At 37.3% G+C, this 20,444-nt stretch overlaps 1 protein-coding gene across 1 annotated transcript in view; it reads left to right on the top strand.

The window, feature by feature from the left end:
• The window catches only part of LOC138710607 (retinol dehydrogenase 11-like), a 127,514-nt gene that overhangs the window by 40,578 nt on the left and 66,492 nt on the right, over positions 1-20,444 (top strand). Inside the window, exon 2 of the mRNA XM_069841612.1 lies at positions 1,408-1,455. The gene's annotated coding sequence lies outside the window, so the exon portion shown is untranslated. The remainder of the gene's footprint in view (positions 1-1,407; positions 1,456-20,444) is intronic.

The following is a 20,444-nucleotide window of genomic DNA, read 5'->3' as shown; positions in this document are numbered from 1 at the left end:
CGCTTTATGGCTGCAGCAGAAATAGTGATGATAATAATAGTGATAATGATACTAGTGATAGCTAATACAGGCAAAATATGAAATTTCATGTTCTTAACAATCGCTGCTAGGGAGTTGTATGGGAAAGAATATTTTCACGATTCACGATGCGTAGAATGCACTTAAACATCCAAAGTATTTCATATATCATAATATTTTGATGTAATATTCTTCTTTCATGAAAAATACTTATTTATTTAATATTTTTCACGATTTTTTACTCTTGATTAATATTTCTATAACTACAACGGAACCGGACTTTTCATGTATATTATAAGGTGACAATAGAGATGTTTTCTAAAACAAAAGCTTCAAAAAACGAAACCCATTCTATCAACATTCCGGGATTCCCAATGGCAATTGAAATCTCCAAATTGTTCTTTAGATTCATTGAACTCGAAGCGTGAATGAATTCGAGAAGCCAAGAACAAGTGGTTCACATTTCCATTTTTCTCATTTTTTCGAATCTATTGAAGATTTCGTCAGCAACTACTTACTACTATGTCTACTTATATACTTGTAAATGAACGTTTGAAACCTGTTTCTCCTCTTTCTGCAATTTCATGAGTACACGTACATCGTACAAAATATTGATTTACAGAAGGTATAATATTTTGCCGAAAAATATAGAAAAGTTTCCTTCTACACGGTTATTTAACGACGTTGTATCAACGATTATTTAGCGTCGATGGAATTGGCGATAGTGAGATGGTATTTGGCAAAATGAGGCCGAGGATTCGCCATAGATTACCTGACATTCGCCTTAAGGGTTGGGAAATCTCGTAAAAATCCCAACCAGATAATCAGCCCAAGCGGGAGTCGAACCCGTGCCCGAGCGCAACTCCGAGCCCGCAGGCAAGTGCCTTAGCTGACTATAGAAAAGTTACTTGTGTAGTATTGTGACCAGTGTTGAGTCCAGCAAATGTAGGCCTAAGAATTTGTTCTTCTCTTCACTCTACAAAATTGAGTTGTCTAGTTCTTGTATTCACGTAAGAATTCGACGCTAACAAATTGTTTAATTATGCATACTTATTGCATTTTATTTCGTAGCATTTTTAAAATGCAGACAAAACTATGAATCCCTAAACGCTTATTTTGTCGCAGATATTTTAGCATTTAAATGTTTCATATTTTGGCAAACTAAATATATTTTGGCATAATTTTCTTCATATTGTGTTACTCTCTATTAATAACGATTAGGGCTTATATTTCGTTAAAATTTATGATCATTTATTAACATTTTGTTTATCTCTTCTGTTGATCTGTTCTCAGTTCCTGTAGATGATTAGATCTGTTACCCCTTAGTGTTTCTTAAATGTACTATTGCTCTTGATGATGATGGCTAATCTTTTATCTTCTTTATTTCAGGACGTTTAAGATAATCTACCTCTACCTGCATATTGAAAAACAAATCAGGTAAGTAGCAATTATAAACATTACAAAATGATCTTCACTGCAATTATTTTAATTGGTTTTGGGTGAAAATAGATGAAATTACCATTTTCCCTTCTGACCTCTCACATTTCAACCAATCATTGTGAAAAAAAAAATCGACAAGGGCATAGTGTCCTTACGCAGAAGGATTAACGAACAGCGAGCGGAAAAATAGAGAACAAGGAGAATAGTGGTAAAACCATAGGAACTTTAACTGTATAAGGAGACTATTCAAGGAGTACAGTGAGAGCGTTCAAGGAGTACAGTAGGATCGTTCAAAGAGTACACTGGGAGTATTCAAGAAGAAGAAGTGTCTTTCAAAGACATTTGGTACAGCGCATATGGTCCAATGCTATAAAATCTCCGGAGATATTTGGTGCAATATATCTGCAGTGCTTGGGAAAAGTGGCATAAGTCGGTTTCTACAAACATTTTTTATTAATTTATTGACAACACGGCACATCTGCTCGCTTGGGAAAAGAGATATAAATATTTCTCCCATTACAATAATTCATACAGGAGAAAATCAAATCCACATAAACCAGTGTGAAAACAGTTTTTTTCTTTCTCCTGTAAAATTAACATTTTTGACTTGTGCCACTTTTCCCGAGCACTATAGATATATGGTCGGTACATTGATATTTGATACAAGGCATATGGTCCAATAAAAAAAGTCCAAAGATATTTGTTACAATATATTTCTTCTTTCGGCCAGTTCAAAAGAGAAACGATTCAAAATTTCAAGTTTTGAGAAAACTGCATTTTAAAGCCCCATGTTGCTGTGAAAAATCTAATTAACACACTCCAATATCAAACTTACATTATATAGGTATAAATTTATGTAAATCATATTTAAGTAATAGAACCCAGGTAAATAAAATTCATAATCAATCTATTAGTATTCAAAGTGTATTAAAATTAGGCGTGTCACAAGGTACAGTTTTACGGCCAATTGTATTTTTAATATAGGCCCTATATAAATTACAAAATGACAGTGCCCATTATGATGTAACATTGGCTTCTGTTTGTATGAACAAATATTTCTTTCATGTTATTTATGATTTGAAATTGCGTTTATGAAACACAATGAAACTGCAAACTTGTGTTTGTTGCCGACTAACAGTCAAATGGGGACAATACAACAATCAGCACACATATCAGACATACTATATTTGTGCGAAAAAAATAAACCAAATATCCTGGACCCTTTTCAACATTGAACCAAATGGATTTTATCAAATATAAACATTGAAGCAAATATCCTGGACCTTTTTCAACATTGGATAGTACCAAATGTCACTGGAATTTTCTGTCTGTACCAAATGTCAATGGTCCATTACTACTATTGGACGATATGGACTGTACGAAATGTCTGATAAAATCAGTGGGGTTACATTTTTATGTGACAGTTAGTTCTCAAGTTACCCCCATAACTAGTGACGAGAAAGATGTAGTTCTCCGTAAGAAATCATGAAGTGTAATTAACATTAGGCCTATAAGGAAGAAACCTCAATATTAGGTGTCTTAAAAATATTTGCATTTTGTTATTTATTTCTATGGAAAATAAACAAGAATGGCGACTTATCGTTTGGTATATGCAAGAAATTGCCGACAAATGTACAGAGAAAATGTATATGATTAAAAAAAATAATAATAAAATTCAACATAATTGTTTAAGTTTTTAGTGAAGATTTTGAAAAATCCGGTGGAGCATATAGATAGGCTATATTAAAGAGTTTCTGAACATAGAATAAGGAAATTCGAGGGGAATTTCAGAAAAATCCAAACAAATAACATTCACAGAGTATGAAGACAATTCAACATACCGCCGACAATTCGAGGTCTGCAAAATCGTCTCTATTTAATGTTCATACACAATGCAGATTATCCTAGAACTGAAGGCTGGACACACATTACGCAAACAAGAATTTGCTACGGAAATGTTGCGTCTTGCAGGCATCAACTCTGTCTTTCTTCCGAAGACGTAACTTTCCAGTAACATTGCACCCATCAGGAACAGTCGACTATTACAATGCTTGGATTTTAATAATAATTGTTTCTATTTAATACAAATATGTACAACTATCAGCCATTTTGTTGTGGAGGCTTGGCGCGGGATCTCAAAGAGTGAGGGTGATTGTGGAGTGCTTGCAGAATGATGATTAATAATTGTGGAGGAAGAACTTCGAGGAAATCCCTCGCCCACGTTTTGTCCACTACAAATTCCTTAATGACCCAGACGGGTATAATGTTCGGTTCTTTTTTTATAAATTGTAAATATGTTTTATTTAAAGACGCTCGCAACTGCCGAGTTTATATAAGCGTCGCCGGTGTGCTGGAATTTTGTCCCGCAGTTCTTTTACACGAGAATAAATCTTATTTAAGCACACTTAAATGTCATCGACCTGAGCGGGGATCGAATCCGCAACCTCGGGCACAGAAGCCCAGCTCTCTACCGGCTGCGCACCCAGGTCGACTGTTTTTTTTTGTACGTGTGGGATATATCAGGACTTATCCGTAATAGTCTGAAACTGAACGTCTCGTCCGGTCCGGTCTGAGCTTATGAAGAACAGGATAGCCGGACCATTCTTCTGTGAAGAAAAAGTAACCAGGGTCGTATATCTTGGCATGCTGGAACAGTTAGTGTATTACCAAGTACTTGATCAGCAGCTCAACGTATTCCTTGGTCAAAATGGTGCTCCCCAGCTTTGAAGTCCGTATTTAATCGGTACCTTACTTCCAGCGGTCTTCCTTAGCATTCATAGAAGCTCTCTACTATTTAATTTCCTCTTTGTACCTAAATAATGATTTTTGCGGCCTAATGCTACGTATGCTTCATTTTACCACTCATATTAAATTTATATTCTAATATTGAACATTTGGTATTCCCAAGAAACTAGTTCGATTAAGTAAAATGTCTCGGTGAAACATACAGCAGAGTCTGTATAGGTCAGTTTCTGTCTGACGCTTTTCCAATTGACTGTGGGCTAAAGCAAGGAGATGCACTATCACCTTTACTTTTTAACTTGGTTCTAGAATATGCCATTAGAAAAGTCCAGGATAACAGAGAGGATCTGGAATTGAACGGGTTATGTCAGCTGCTTATTCATGCGGATGATGTGAATAAGTTAGGATAAAATCCCAAACGATTAGGAAAAACAAGGGAATTTTACTGGAAGCAAGTAAAGAGATAGGTTTGGAAGTAAATCCAGGAAAAACAAAGTTGTACATGATTACGTCTCGTGACCAGAACATATTACGAAATGAAAATATAAAAATTAGAAATTTATCCTTTGAAGCGGTGAAAAAATTCAAATACATTGGAGCAACAGTAACAAATATAAATGACACCCGATAAGAAATTAAACTCAGAATAAATATAGGAAAAGCATGCTATTGTTCAGCTGAGAAGCATTTGTCATCTAGTCTGCATTCAGTAAAACTTAAAGTTAGAATTTATATGTATGGTTATGAAACTTGGACTCTCAATTTTGGAGAGTAACAGAGGCTAAGGGTGTTTGAGAATAAGGTGCTTATGAAAATATTTGGGGCTAAAAGGGATGAAGTTATAGGCGAATGGAGAAAGTTACACAACGCAGAACTGCATGCATTGTTTTCTTCACTTAACATAATTAGGAATATTAAATCTATACGGTTGAGATGGACAGGGCATGGGCGAATCAAGAAATGCATATAGAGCCTTAGTTGGGGGAAGAATATCTTTGGAGAGACGGAGACGTAGCTGGGAGGATTATATAAAAATGGATTTGAGGGAGGTGGGATATAATGGTAGGGACTGGATTAATCTTGCACAGAATAGGGACTTTTGGCGTGCTTATATGAGGGCGGCAATGAACCTGCGGGTTCTCTAAAAATCATTTGTAAGTATTGAACACTTGACGGCACGTAGGATAAAGTAATGCTTCCAATTTGTATTGAAATCCTACTACATGATGTGATATCAAAATAATGATGTCTTGAAATCGGATTGAGACTACAACGTGCACACGTGTAATTCAGAAGCTTCAGATGAACTTAATCACAATATTAGAACATAAATTTGTCCTACTTTCGTATGAAGTCGAGCTTCTAACTGGGATGCTTAATATGAGTAGATGCAGGAAGAGAGTATTTCCAATAACTGACATGAAATAATTGGCGAGTATGTTTGTTAACATAATAGGAAAAAATAAACGTTTTCTTCTTTTTCTCCTATAATTGTGCCGCCATGTTTCGCATTGACTTACTTTTAAGTTTTCGCTTAGTTTAAAACAGTGTGCGCCTTACAGTTGCAGTAGAAATCATCCTTACTATCCTTAAGGCTTCAGAGAACGAGTCACAAATTGTTCTGTAGCTGTGGGTGTTTACCATAACGTCAGAGGAGTTAATTTTTAATATTTGTTAAGGAAACTAACTTTTACGACTACGTGAACACAGAGATAAACACTATTGTAAATCTTATAATATTTAAACTGCAAATTAACAAAAAAGTTACATCTTAATTTGATATTAATTAATCATAGGAGTGAGACATTCATTTTGCGTACGTAGTTTCTCTTTATTAACTATTACATGCTATTTAAAAAAGTGTTTATCAATTTCCGTGTGAGAGTATGAGTAAAACATCTCAAAAACTAATTATGCGAGAAGTTTGAAATTTTTACTGGTAGTTCTTCGTACCATAATTTTGTTTACAGGCTGCTATAATAGTCTTTGTCATAGACTAATTTTATTGAAACAACTTTGATTGTCAGAAATCACTAGGGGACGGATTCATACACGTTAAAAACGGCAAGATATACATGCACGTATGCACTCAGAAATATTATTTATGCACTAAAAATAACAAAATATGTACTGTTCAAATTAAAAAAAAAAACTTATTTTATTTTAAACAAATGGCGTATTATTGATTATTATTATTATTATTATTATTATTATTATTATTATTATTATTATTATTATTATTATTATTATTATTATTATGTACCGAAGTACATTTATGATATTTCCGTGCAGGAATTCTGCGTTACCATATGATGAAGAATAGCTTAGTGGATAAAGCGTCAGCACGTAGAGCTGAAAACTCGGGTTCGAGTCCCGGTTTCGGAGAGAATTTTTCTCTGTTCTGTCTATCCTTCATCATTATTATCGATGGTTTTCCTGTTATACAAAAGAATACTGAGACATAACTTTACTTGCCTATTTTTTTTCTAAATTGTCAGGCAACAAGTTTCTTATATTATCCACAAAAGAAATCCATGACGCGACAGCTTTTTAAGTGCCCAGACCGACCAGCCGCCTGCTGGCTTCACGTTCACAAGCTGAGAACAGGTGCACGATCATCCAACCAGAATGGAGGTATCATGGTTCGCTCGATGGTCTCCCAGTCTGTTACAGCTGGCTTTCGTAACCGGATTTCGCTACTTATCGTAACTCCCCAAGTGCATCACGATGCTGGGTGGACACCGGTCCCATACACTGGCCGAAATTTCATGTGAACATTTCTTCCCCCATGAGGACTCGAACCAGCGCGCATTCCGTAACGTGAGTCCTTGGCAGGATGCCTTAGACCACGATTTCATGGCGCGAGGTTTCTATTGTCCACAAGAATCTTTTTAATTGATGAGAAACTCCTTTCAACATCACAGGATCAGCAATACATTTAATTATAGAGTGCTTTGTTGATTGCCGTGTAATTTCCTACAATGATTCGCCGACAACAGTAGACTATCTCCATGTTGTCAGATTGCAATAAATAAAATTAACTCTAATGTGTTTCAATGTCAGCTCTTCCTCTGCATTACATTCGTTTTTTAATTTTATGTGCTCTTGAGCTCGGTTTAAGCACTAAATGCTTAAAAACAACAAAAGTATGCTTTTATGTGTGCTAAAAGCTGAAATATTCATTAATCCCTTAAATATGCATGTAGCCCTAAATAAAATTTCGTCGTTTGGTTGCAAATAAGTTGAAACGCATTTGTGTAATAGTAGCATATAATTTTTAACTAAGAAATAAAACATACAAATATGCTAAAATCCGCTCCCTAGAAAGCACTATTATTAAAATTAATAAACAGTGTAAAAATATATTGAATTCTTTCACCAATAATAATAATAATAATAATAATAATAATAATAATAATAATAATAATAATAATTTTATTTGAACGATAATAATGTTACACGTATGGTTGGTACTCCCGATGAAGCCAAAACTTGTAGCCGGTACTGGAGTTTACATTAAATAATTAAAAAGTAATATTACAAGTTTAAGCCTACACGAAAATAATTATTTAATTGTTTAATTTAAGTAGTCAAATATATGTAAGCAAAAGTAAAGTGATGAATATCAAAATAATAATACAAGGAATACAATGAAATTATATCAGGTAAAATTAAGAAGTGTTGATTAACTAGAAGTACAAGGGGCGATGGCACCTTTAAACAGTAATAAAGTAAAATGAAAAAGTATTAAAATATACAATTGTAAAACAAATACAAAATATTATACAATAAAATAATGGAGTAATATATTATATACATAAATGATATTTTATTTCTGTTTGATTTATTGAATTTTGAAAGATTCATAATAGAAAAAAATACATTTTTATCTTTAAAAAATTTCATGTAAGAGAGAAATATAAAAAAAAATGAAAAATATAAAAAATATGTTAGAATACTAATCAGTATTTCAAATCAGTTGAAGTGCTTATTTTTTAAATAGTTTAATATTGGAAGATGCTAATTTTGAATGTTTTTAATGAAGTTATTCCTACAATTTCGGGCCGAAATTTGAGGCATGCCTTAGCCCTGCTTCAGAAATAAATACATAATTTCAATTATCTGTGAAACGTATCTCATTTTGTCCGATTTTGTGAATTTTAGCCACATCCACTATTTATAAATTTAAGAATTCCTTTTATAAATATGTAATAGTGAATAAACAACTATGTACCTCGAAACTACGACTCACACCTTAAAATATTCCTAATTTATCCTTTATAACGCTGTAAAAATGACATCAGATAATGGCCCTAGAGCTATATTCTTCATTTGCAACTTAATTATCAGCAAATTTATTATTCTTTCCATATTCGCGTACAATTCAAATTTAATATTCAACCAATTGCTATTAGTAAACAAACATCCCCAATCCGATTAGATAAAGCGGTAATTAAGGGAGGTTGTTCCAATAATTACATGTAGTCCGTAGAATCCTTTTGCAATAAAGAATGTTGATTCATTAACAGAATCTACAACAGTGAGAGGTGCTTCTGAATATTCCCTTAAGGCATTTTAAATTAAACACGCGCAATTTGGAAAAAAAAAAAAAAAGAGTTTTCGTTCCATCTGACTAGTCACAAATACAATTCATTATCGCAGTTTTAAAGCTGATATATGTAGAGTCGTAACGAAACATCTGCGAACTCATTTCTACCACCAAATACAGAGTTATTCAAAGTCACGAAAAATGTTTAACTTGCGAAATTCTGTTATAATTCATTATAATGGTTGTCTTCCGATAAATCTAATGTAAAACTTTAATTAACTAAATATGTATCAGTCTAATGACTTATCTAATTAATACAAAAACCAGTATTATACCATATAATATACACACATTGAAAAGATAGTTTATTCCGTGATATTACGTTTACATCGTGTACAATTATTGTAAATTATATTATAAGTATTTTGTCATTTTGTAACTTCTAACCATGAGTCCCACTTATATTAGAATTCAGATGTATTATAACAACCATGTTACTCTTGCTTTAATAGTTTTTGCATGTAATATTTTATTGTCAATCATTATTGTAACGAACATTGACATGCATAAAGAGTTAGATATTGTAATTTATGGCCTGATGATGCCAATAGGCGAAAACGTTTGCATAAGAAAAAAATTGTTATAATATTTGTTTTTGTAATACTCAGATAAGTCCTTAGGCTGATACAATTTTTATATGTTATAAGATTTGTTTTTGTAATAATTAGATAAAACATTAGACTTATATATATATATATATATATATATATATATATATATATATATATATCTAGAATAAAAGCAAATTATTATACAGAGTGTAAGGGGTATAAGTGCCGTTCTTTTCACAGTCGCCGGGGACGGTCTACAGGATCAGAAAATGTCCGTACAACATAGGGTCAAAATTCGATAGTTTTCCCAGAAAAAAATATATTTCTTTTCTTATTTTGTTTGCGTTATACTTCCTATATCGTTAGTAAAATTAACAATTAAATCAGTAGGTACATCTAGCAAAGAGTTAATATTAGTTTAAATAAATATTATTGTGTGTTCTGTTCCGTTTTCGTGAAATTAAATAAAAATGTATGCTTAAATGTGTTAATATTCTGGCGTGAGAGACGTGGCGACGTGTTCAGCAGGCAGTACTCTGCACAGACGTAAGTACGAGTCAGCTGAGTTCAAGCTACCCTGTCCATAGGTATATTGCCGAGTGAATGACAGTTCAATACAGGGTATTCGATAAACAACTTACAATGTCATTTACAGTTTAGGAATATCATATATTATTAAGTTATGGAGAAAGTCGTCGTAATTCAAGTAAGGCAAGAAGGATGTACCGTCAACGTTTTCCTCAAAGAAGGTTACTTAATCGGCGAACTTTTGTACCAGTTTCTCAATGATTATTAGAGACTAGAAGTCTCTTAACCAGTTTATACAATCACACAACCAGAAATTTGTTTTAAAATGACACTGCTTTAGGAAGCGGGAGAGATTAAAATTTTGCATTAGGAAAAAAGGTCGTGTGATTTTGTGCAGAAAACCATTATTCTTTATTCTTTAGACGTACAATAAAAAAATGGAGCAATATTGTTACATAAAATGTAAATCTACCATAAAGTTCTATTAATGAGATTGAAAGTTTGTATTTGCTCCTCGTTTTATGTAAACAGTCATGGTCGCTCTTGCATTAGAACAGAGCATCTGTTTTGTACCTTGTCTGCACCCGCTTGAGCTGTACTGTGGACTTCTAAACCCACTCCTCCCCGCTTGAGCTGTACTGTGTACTCCTAAACTCCCTCCTCCCCATCCAGCAACGTTGCAAATGTCTATTATTGTAAACTTTAATAATTAGTTAAATATTGTAATTAGAAAAAAAATTTAAGAACATTTTTCTTTCTTATGACATGAATAATCATCAGTTAAAATAATGGCACTTATACGGCACACCATATATATATATATATATATATATATATATATATATATATATATATGAAATCATTTTTGAGACCTCTATCATTATATTTTAATCTTCTTTTCTAATATTGTTTTCTTCCAAAACAACACGAATACTTGCCTAAAAGTTGTATTGTTGTGCATTTCGCTTGAAAACTAACTCAGTCCGTAGACCAGTGGATAAAAATGGACTTAACGCGTTTTAGGATCACACTCTTCAATTTAGTTGTTTGAAACAATGGTTAATTAAATCTGACATGAATTTTGAGAACATTTACAACTCTCAACTTCGGATATCAGGTTAAATCGAGGTATGTTAATCGGAAATACATTATCCTTAAGCATTTTAAGTTCCTCCTGAGATACCCTGCATATAAGCAACATTATTCAACATCATAAAGGTACTAAATTTTGCAATGAGTTATTGTACCATCTTCGTACATATCGTTTCCTCTTTCTCTGTTCAAACAGTTTAGTCCCAATTTTTCTCAGCAGAAGTAATTTCTAAATTACTACAGATTGACTTAAGAGACCATTACTTGTTCATTCTCTCAATGTATTTTAATCTCAATTTATGTAACATTGCAATATTCTTCATTTATTAGATCCAAAGCCACCTGAGCTACTCAGGCGGTAGCAGGTATTTCTGCCGATCGGGAGCTACGCTTGAGCGTGATTTCGATTTCCGCTTGGACCTATTTTTTTATTTTATTGGGTTATTTTACGACGCTGTATCAACATCTAGGTTATTTAGCGTCTGAATGATATGAAGGTGATAATGCCGGTGAAATGAGTCCGGGGTCCAGCACCGAAAGTTACCCAGCATTTGCTCGTATTGGGTTCAGGGAAAACCCTGGAAAAAACCTCAACCAGGTAACTTGCCCCGACCGGGATTCGAACCCGGGCCACATGGTTTCGCAGCCAGACGCGCTGACCGTTACTCCACAGGTGTGGACGCTTGGACCTATTACCTGGTTGGATTTTAATCTGATTTTTTCCCCAACCGTAATCTTCCAGTTGTTACACTTAACAATACACTAATCCCTTATTCATCTGTCGTAAAAAAGCTTGGTTTCTTTCTCGATAATTATCTAAATTGGAACTTTTCAAGTTTAAGAAGCGATTAAAAAAAATCTGTTCCTCCATTCACTGTTTGAGTCGCTTAAGAAACTTCTTGCCCCAGCAACTAAAACTTACCCTAGTACAAATCCTAGTAATGCCGCACTTCGATTATTGTGACGTTCTGTTAAGTGACCTAAGTTCTGAACTGTCAGTCAAGTTACAGCGAGTTCAGAATATGTGCGTCAGATAAGTGTGCAACATCCGACGATATGATCACATATCACAGTCCTTCGCAAGTCTTTCGCGGCTCCGACTTAAAGAAGGTAGAACTTTACACTCTTTGTCTTTACTGTTTCGAATTCTGCACATCTCAACATCAAATTATCTTTCGTTTCGTTTCTCTGGAAACTTTTTTCAACTTAGACATCGATTCATTTTTATGTTTTACGGAGCATTGGTTGCGTGGTTATAATATTGACTATATAAATTTTGATGGCTTTAAATTAGGTGATTATTTTAAAAGATCCAACCATATTCATGGAGGATCAGCTATTTTTGTCAAAAGCAACATAGAATTCAAACCAATGGAATTAAATGAATTAAAAATAGAATTTCACTTCGAATGTGCAGGAGTAATGATTGATTCATTTAAATTGATAATTATTTCCATTTATAGATCTCCTAGCGGTTCTTCAAACTTTTTTTAATACAACTCGAAAAGCTTCTTCAAACACTCACAAAACGGCACAACTACCCAGTAGTAATCGGAGGAGACGTAAACTCTGACTTTGATGTCTTAACAGATAAAACAACCGTACTTGCAGTGGCGTAGCGTCAATGTAAGCTAAAAAAACTCAGCTTCCCCAGTTAATAATAATTTCATAACAAACCTGCAGTTTATGAACAAAATTATTTATTAATTTTAATACAATTTATATTTACGCGTTAAATATTGTGATGCGGCAGCTCAGGATGATTTGTGATGCAGCAGTAAACATGAAGCCTGCACACATCAGCTTCCAATCCCCTCATTCTTCTGTGTAACCCACCCCGCAGATATTCCATCTCTTTCTAACAAAACTACCCTGGTCGCAAGGTTCGCAAGAAGCTAGCTTTAACATTGAAAAGAACTTAGTTTCCGAGTTATCCCTTTCGTTAATTGTGTTTAGTTGAAGTGTTAATGTGCATTGTGACTGATATAATAAATAATGAGTGAAATAACTGTTGCTTACACTAATTTACTTGAATTTTTTGGACAATTCCATTATCAAGACTGACTTATGAACAAAAGTGTGATTTTAAAAAACAAACGACCGACTCCCTTGCTGTCAATTAAGGACACAACCAAGACAGACGCATACTTACGTAGTTACTAACTGTATTTATTGACCGTTAATATTGTGATTCCTCTAAATATGACAGAGAGTGAGCTAGTGTTAAATTAAACGTATACGTGTCTTTTTGTTAGAGATATGTGTAAACCATTTAATCATAATTTACTACGTACCATTTGAGGTGATGCCTTATTGGTGTTACTTACGAGGTTCCAGCCAATCTTCGAACTGCTGACTTGACATTGACTACTATTTACTTTAAGACTATATTTTTCCAATACGTTATCTCATATGTAGGCCTACATGGAAGACAATTTGAGTTAGCTTCCCCTGCTTAAAATGTCATGCTACGCCACTGCGTACTTGACCTAAGGCAATATAATTTCTATCCAGGAAATTATACTCCAACGAGAGGAAAAGCTTGCCTCGATAACATTTTTATAAACAGCCAGCAGGAAACATACAACATTCTGGTAAATAACTTCCCATATTCAGACCACTCAGCTCTCATATTAAAATTACATATTCCATTGAGAAACGAATATAAACAACCTCAAATTGTTAAAAAACGTTTATTTACCACTGAAAGAGTAATGGAATTCTGTTATAATATAAACAATATTTGTGTATGATTTGAGGCTTTCTCGGCGTTGGTTCGCTAATATGTTTTCGCGGGATATCAGCCGAGTTAAGATTTTGGAATGCTCCAAGCTTTCGACTGCTATCTCTGCAGCCATCTTCAGGGAAGTGATGTCCGAACAGAAAGTCGAAAGGTTATATAGATGTGGCTGTCTCAGGTGAAACGGGATTGGTTGGCGGATCGGCCAATCCGGGGCCGGGAATTGTCATCGCTCGTAAGCTCCGCCCCTCCCGGGATTACTGCGTGAAGTTTGGCGGGCGGCGAGCCCTGTTCCGCCGGTTGGAATCGGTTGCCGTCCTCGGTCCGTGATCTTCATGACCTTGATTGTAAGAGGGCCTGAGTTGGTCTAAGGCCGGTGTCCATGCCTGACTGAGCTGGAGTCCACTGTCTCTGTTAAAGTTGTTTTTCTCCAGCTTGATCTCTATGGCCTCCTTGATTGTACGATCCCAGTAGTGGCTTGATTTGTTAATGACCTTGGTGTGGTCAAACAGTATTTTATGCTCCTTTTCTATGCTGTGTTGCGCCACTGCAGATTTTTCCGGGTAATACAGCCTCAGGTTCCTCTTATGTTCTTTGATTCTGTCTTCTATTGTGCGGCCAGTCTGCCCTATGTATACTTCGCCACACTCGCATGGAATCTTGTAAATCCCTGGAGTCCTTAAGCCCTGACTGTCTTTAACTTGACGTAGATGACTCCGGATTTTGCTCTGTGGTTTATGGATGGTTTTGATATTAACCTTCTGGAGGATTCTGCTTATTTTGTGTGACACGCTCCCGCAGAATGGAATGAAAGCTTTCTTTGTCGGTTCTTGCTTGCTGTCTAAGTCTATTGTGTTACATCTCGTGGTAACTTGTTTGAGGGCTTTGCTGATGTCTCTCCGGCTGTAGTTGTTTTGCTGTAGTGTTCTACGAAGATGGTCCATTTCTGCAGGCAAGTTGTTGATATCGGAAATGACTATGGCGCGATGTAGTAGACTAGTCAGGACGGACTTCTTCTGCGAAGGGTGATGGAGGCTGAGTGCATTCAGGTACAGATCTGTGTGCGTCGGCTTTCTATACACGCCATGTCCGAGAGTACCATCTGCTTTCCTGTGTATGTGGATATCCAGGAACGGCAGTGAGCCCTCTGACTCCACCTCCATGGTGAACTGGATATTCGCGTGGATGCTGTTGAGATGTTGTAGGAACTCTTGTAGCTTGTCTTGTCCGTGCGGCCAGACCACGAAGGTGTCGTCTACGTAGCGGAAGAAGTGGCTCGGCTTGTGTGTGGCTGAGTCTAGGGCCTGGTGTTCGAAGTGCTGCATGTAAAAGTTAGCAATAGCAGGTGACAGCGGGGAGCCCATTGCCACGCCGTCGGTTTGTTCGTAGAACTCACTGTTGTACGTGAAGTAAGTAGTAGTCAAGGCCAGTCTGAAGAGTTGTAGAATATCATCCGGGAATTGTTCCGCTACCAGTTCAAGAGCCTCTTTTATCGGAACCTTTGTGAAGAGTGAAATTACATCGAAGCTCACTAGTAGATCTGATGGGACCACTGTGATGTTCTCCAGAATTCTAACAAATTCTGTAGAGTTTTTCACATGATGTTCACACGTTCCAATCAGGGGTTGGAGCATGTTGGTTAGATGCTTGGCCAGGTGGTATGTGGGCGACCCGATGGTGCTAACAATGGGTCGTAATGGTAGCCCTTGTTTGTGGATCTTGGGGAGCCCGTAAATCCGAGGTGGTGTGGCCGAGTGTGGTAGTAGAACTTTTATAACCTCGGCAGGCAGCGAGGAAGATTTCAGCAGCGTGGTGGTTCTTCTTATGATCCTGTTAGTGGGATCACGTGTCAGTTTCTTGTAGGTCGTGTCTGCTAGTAGTTCAACAATTTTCTGGTGGTAAGTTGAAGAGTCCAACACCACCGTAGCGTTTCCTTTGTCGGCCTGGAGAACGACTATACTCTCATCTTCACGTAGCTCCCGGAGCGCTAGTCGTTCATTCCTCGTGATATTGGGTTTGGGTGGTCTGGCTGTGTTGATTATTCGGCAGACATCTCTTCTCACTTCTTCAGATATTCCAGGAGGAAGAGAGGAGATAGCTTGCTCCACTCCACTGATAATGTCCTTGACTGGATATTTTCTTGGAGCTGGAACGAAATTTAGGCCCTTGGCTAGTACCGATATGGTGTCTTCGTCCAATGTTTTACTTGATACATTAATGACAAGTTTGTTCTTGTCCAGCGGTTGGATGCCTGGCTGTGAGGGGGCCAATCTGTGGAATTTCTCCATTTGCCTCCCTCTGACTTTCTTCATATGCATCTGCACCTGGGCGGTTAGTGACCTGTCGATCCATTCTTGATCAGATGGTTGTAGCCTCCCGTAGCATTGTAAGCGTAGCTGTAGTAGCTCCCGTGAGATGTTGTTGAGTTCCAGGTATGTGTGATGAATTCTCTCCCTTATGAGGGCCAAGCTGGCTCGTCTGCATATTCTCTGGGCCTTCACGGGAGGGGCGGAGCTTACGAGCGATGACAATTCCCGGCCCCGGATTGGCCGATCCGCCAACCAATCCCGTTTCACCTGAGACAGCCACATCTATATAACCTTTCGACTTTCTGTTCGGACATCACTTCCCTGAAGATGGCTGCAGAGATAGCAGTCGAAAGCTTGGAGCATTCCAAAATCTTAACTCGGCTGATATCCCGCGAAAACATATTAGCGAACCAACGCCGAGAAAGCCTCAAATCATACACACATCACCTCTACGGGGAGGAAGTATACCATGTCCTTCAGAGATTGGAACAAGGACACAAGAAGAGGGCAAGTCTACTATGTACACTTGCCTTCCTACGTAGATGTCGAGACAAGAAAGTCGTCCCTAAATTTGCTGTCGTTAAACATGAAATTCGAACAGTGAAGGCCCAGAGAATATGCAGACGAGCCAGCTTGGCCCTCATAAGGGAGAGAATTCATCACACATACCTGGAACTCAACAACATCTCACGGGAGCTACTACAGCTACGCTTACAATGCTACGGGAGGCTACAACCATCTGATCAAGAATGGATCGACAGGTCACTAACCGCCCAGGTGCAGATGCATATGAAGAAAGTCAGAGGGAGGCAAATGGAGAAATTCCACAGATTGGCCCCCTCACAGCCAGGCATCCAACCGCTGGACAAGAACAAACTTGTCATTAATGTATCAAGTAAAACATTGGACGAAGACACCATATCGGTACTAGCCAAGGGCCTAAATTTCGTTCCAGCTCCAAGAAAATATCCAGTCAAGGACATTATCAGTGGAGTGGAGCAAGCTATCTCCTCTCTTCCTCCTGGAATATCTGAAGAAGTGAGAAGAGATGTCTGCCGAATAATCAACACAGCCAGACCACCCAAACCCAATATCACGAGGAATGAACGACTAGCGCTCCGGGAGCTACGTGAAGATGAGAGTATAGTCGTTCTCCAGGCCGACAAAGGAAACGCTACGGTGGTGTTGGACTCTTCAACTTACCACCAGAAAATTGTTGAACTACTAGCAGACACGACCTACAAGAAACTGACACGTGATCCCACTAACAGGATCATAAGAAGAACCACCACGCTGCTGAAATCTTCCTCGCTGCCTGCCGAGGTTATAAAAGTTCTACTACCACACTCGGCCACACCACCTCGGATTTACGGGCTCCCCAAGATCCACAAACAAGGGCTACCATTACGACCCATTGTTAGCACCATCGGGTCGCCCACATACCACCTGGCCAAGCATCTAACCAACATGCTCCAACCCCTGATTGGAACGTGTGAACATCATGTGAAAAACTCTACAGAATTTGTTAGAATTCTGGAGAACATCACAGTGGTCCCATCAGATCTACTAGTGAGCTTCGATGTAATTTCACTCTTCACAAAGGTTCCGATAAAAGAGGCTCTTGAACTGGTAGCGGAACAATTCCCGGATGATATTCTACAACTCTTCAGACTGGCCTTGACTACTACTTACTTCACGTACAACAGTGAGTTCTACGAACAAACCGACGGCGTGGCAATGGGCTCCCCGCTGTCACCTGCTATTGCTAACTTTTACATGCAGCACTTCGAACACCAGGCCCTAGACTCAGCCACACACAAGCCGAGCCACTTCTTCCGCTACGTAGACGACACCTTCGTGGTCTGGCCGCACGGACAAGACAAGCTACAAGAGTTCCTACAACATCTCAACAGCATCCACGCGAATATCCAGTTCACCATGGAGGTGGAGTCAGAGGGCTCACTGCCGTTCCTGGATATCCACATACACAGGAAAGCAGATGGTACTCTCGGACATGGCGTGTATAGAAAGCCGACGCACACAGATCTGTACCTGAATGCACTCAGCCTCCATCACCCTTCGCAGAAGAAGTCCGTCCTGACTAGTCTACTACATCGCGCCATAGTCATTTCCGATATCAACAACTTGCCTGCAGAAATGGACCATCTTCGTAGAACACTACAGCAAAACAACTACAGCCGGAGAGACATCAGCAAAGCCCTCAAACAAGTTACCACGAGATGTAACACAATAGACTTAGACAGCAAGCAAGAACCGACAAAGAAAGCTTTCATTCCATTCTGCGGGAGCGTGTCACACAAAATAAGCAGAATCCTCCAGAAGGTTAATATCAAAACCATCCATAAACCACAGAGCAAAATCCGGAGTCATCTACGTCAAGTTAAAGACAGTCAGGGCTTAAGGACTCCAGGGATTTACAAGATTCCATGCGAGTGTGGCGAAGTATACATAGGGCAGACTGGCCGCACAATAGAAGACAGAATCAAAGAACATAAGAGGAACCTGAGGCTGTATTACCCGGAAAAATCTGCAGTGGCGCAACACAGCATAGAAAAGGAGCATAAAATACTGTTTGACCACACCAAGGTCATTAACAAATCAAGCCACTACTGGGATCGTACAATCAAGGAGGCCATAGAGATCAAGCTGGAGAAAAACAACTTTAACAGAGACAGTGGACTCCAGCTCAGTCAGGCATGGACACCGGCCTTAGACCAACTCAGGCCCTCTTACAATCAAGGTCATGAAGATCACGGACCGAGGACGGCAACCGATTCCAACCGGCGGAACAGGGCTCGCCGCCCGCCAAACTTCACGCAGTAATCCCGGGAGGGGCGGAGCTTACGAGCGATGACAATTCCCGGCCCCGGATTGGCCGATCCGCCAACCAATCCCGTTTCACCTGAGACAGCCACATCTATATAACCTTTCGACTTTCTGTTCGGACATCACTTCCCTGAAGATGGCTGCAGAGATAGCAGTCGAAAGCTTGGAGCATTCCAAAATCTTAACTCGGCTGATATCCCGCGAAAACATATTAGCGATAAACAATATTGATTGGGAATCCATCTTTAATGTTAAAGACCCAATAGCTGCTCAAATTTTTAATACATTTTTTAATTTATTATTAGAATATTTAAATTTAACCTTCCCAATCAAGAAAGTAATACGGTACTGAATAATAGTAAAAAACAAGAAAACAAATGGTATTCAGAAGAATTAAAACAGATAAAACCCAACTACTGTTACTACATCACATCAATAACGAGACTGGTCTGCCCATGGCTAAAAATAAACTAAATGAAATTAAGAAACAGTACAGAAGTCAATTAAATCAAGCAAAACTGGATTACAATACTAAATTAATCGTAAACTATGATAACAAGTGTAAAACTGCCTGGAATCTCATAAATAGAGAAAGATCCAGTATCACTCAAAATCATATAAACAATCATAATATATCGCCGGAAGAGTTCAATGAATTTTTCATTGACTCAGTGGACATAATCAAATCCAGAATTCAACGCTCTGAACTATCTCCAATGGATATACTATGCAGAAATGACAAAATCTCTTGTACTTTTAAATGGAAAGATGTCACCACCGAGCAGGTATGGGATATAATAAATACCTTGAAAAAATAAAATTCAAAAGATGTTTATGATATGTCAAATAATTTTTTAAAAAGTTATAAATTCCGTATATATTCCTCTAACACATATGATCAATATTTGTCTACAACAAGCCATATTTCCCGATCAACTAAAAATTTCGAAAGTAATCCCAACATATAAAAAAGGTAATAGAACAAGTCCAAGTAGTTACAGACCAATCTCTACCATTCCCGCGTTATCTAAGGTATTTGAATATGTAATTTTCAATCAAATTTATGATTATTTTGAAAACTTAAATCTCTTTAGTACTAACCAATTTGGCTTTAGGAAAAGTAAATCAACAAATGATGCAATTGAACTTTTAATAACGGAAATTTTAAGAAATTTTGTAAATAGGTCACCAGTTAATGCTACATTCTGTGATCTCACTAAAGCGTTTGACTGTGTTGATCATAATTTAATTTTATCAAAATTAGAATTCTATGGTATTCGAGAGAACACACTAAATATTTTTAGAACCTATCTTCATGGCAGAAGTCAATTAGTTGCTATAGGTGAAAATTGGTCAAGTCTCACCACTACACATTATGGGGTTCCACAAGGCTCAATAATTGGTCCTCTATTATTTTTAATAGCAATAAATGACCTTCCAGAATTCATTAAAGCAATAACAATTATGTATGCAGATGACACTACTTTCCTATGTTCTTCCTCTGCTCTAAATCAATTAGGCCTAGCCTACATGCTCTCAACAACGACACTCTATCACAGATGGCTTTA

This window comes from Periplaneta americana, chromosome 12 (assembly GCF_040183065.1).
Source record: "Periplaneta americana isolate PAMFEO1 chromosome 12, P.americana_PAMFEO1_priV1, whole genome shotgun sequence".
NCBI classification, from domain to species: domain Eukaryota; kingdom Metazoa; phylum Arthropoda; class Insecta; order Blattodea; family Blattidae; genus Periplaneta; species Periplaneta americana.
The sequence above is the reverse complement of the archived record's forward strand: the minus strand, read 5'-3'. Positions and strand labels throughout refer to the sequence as shown.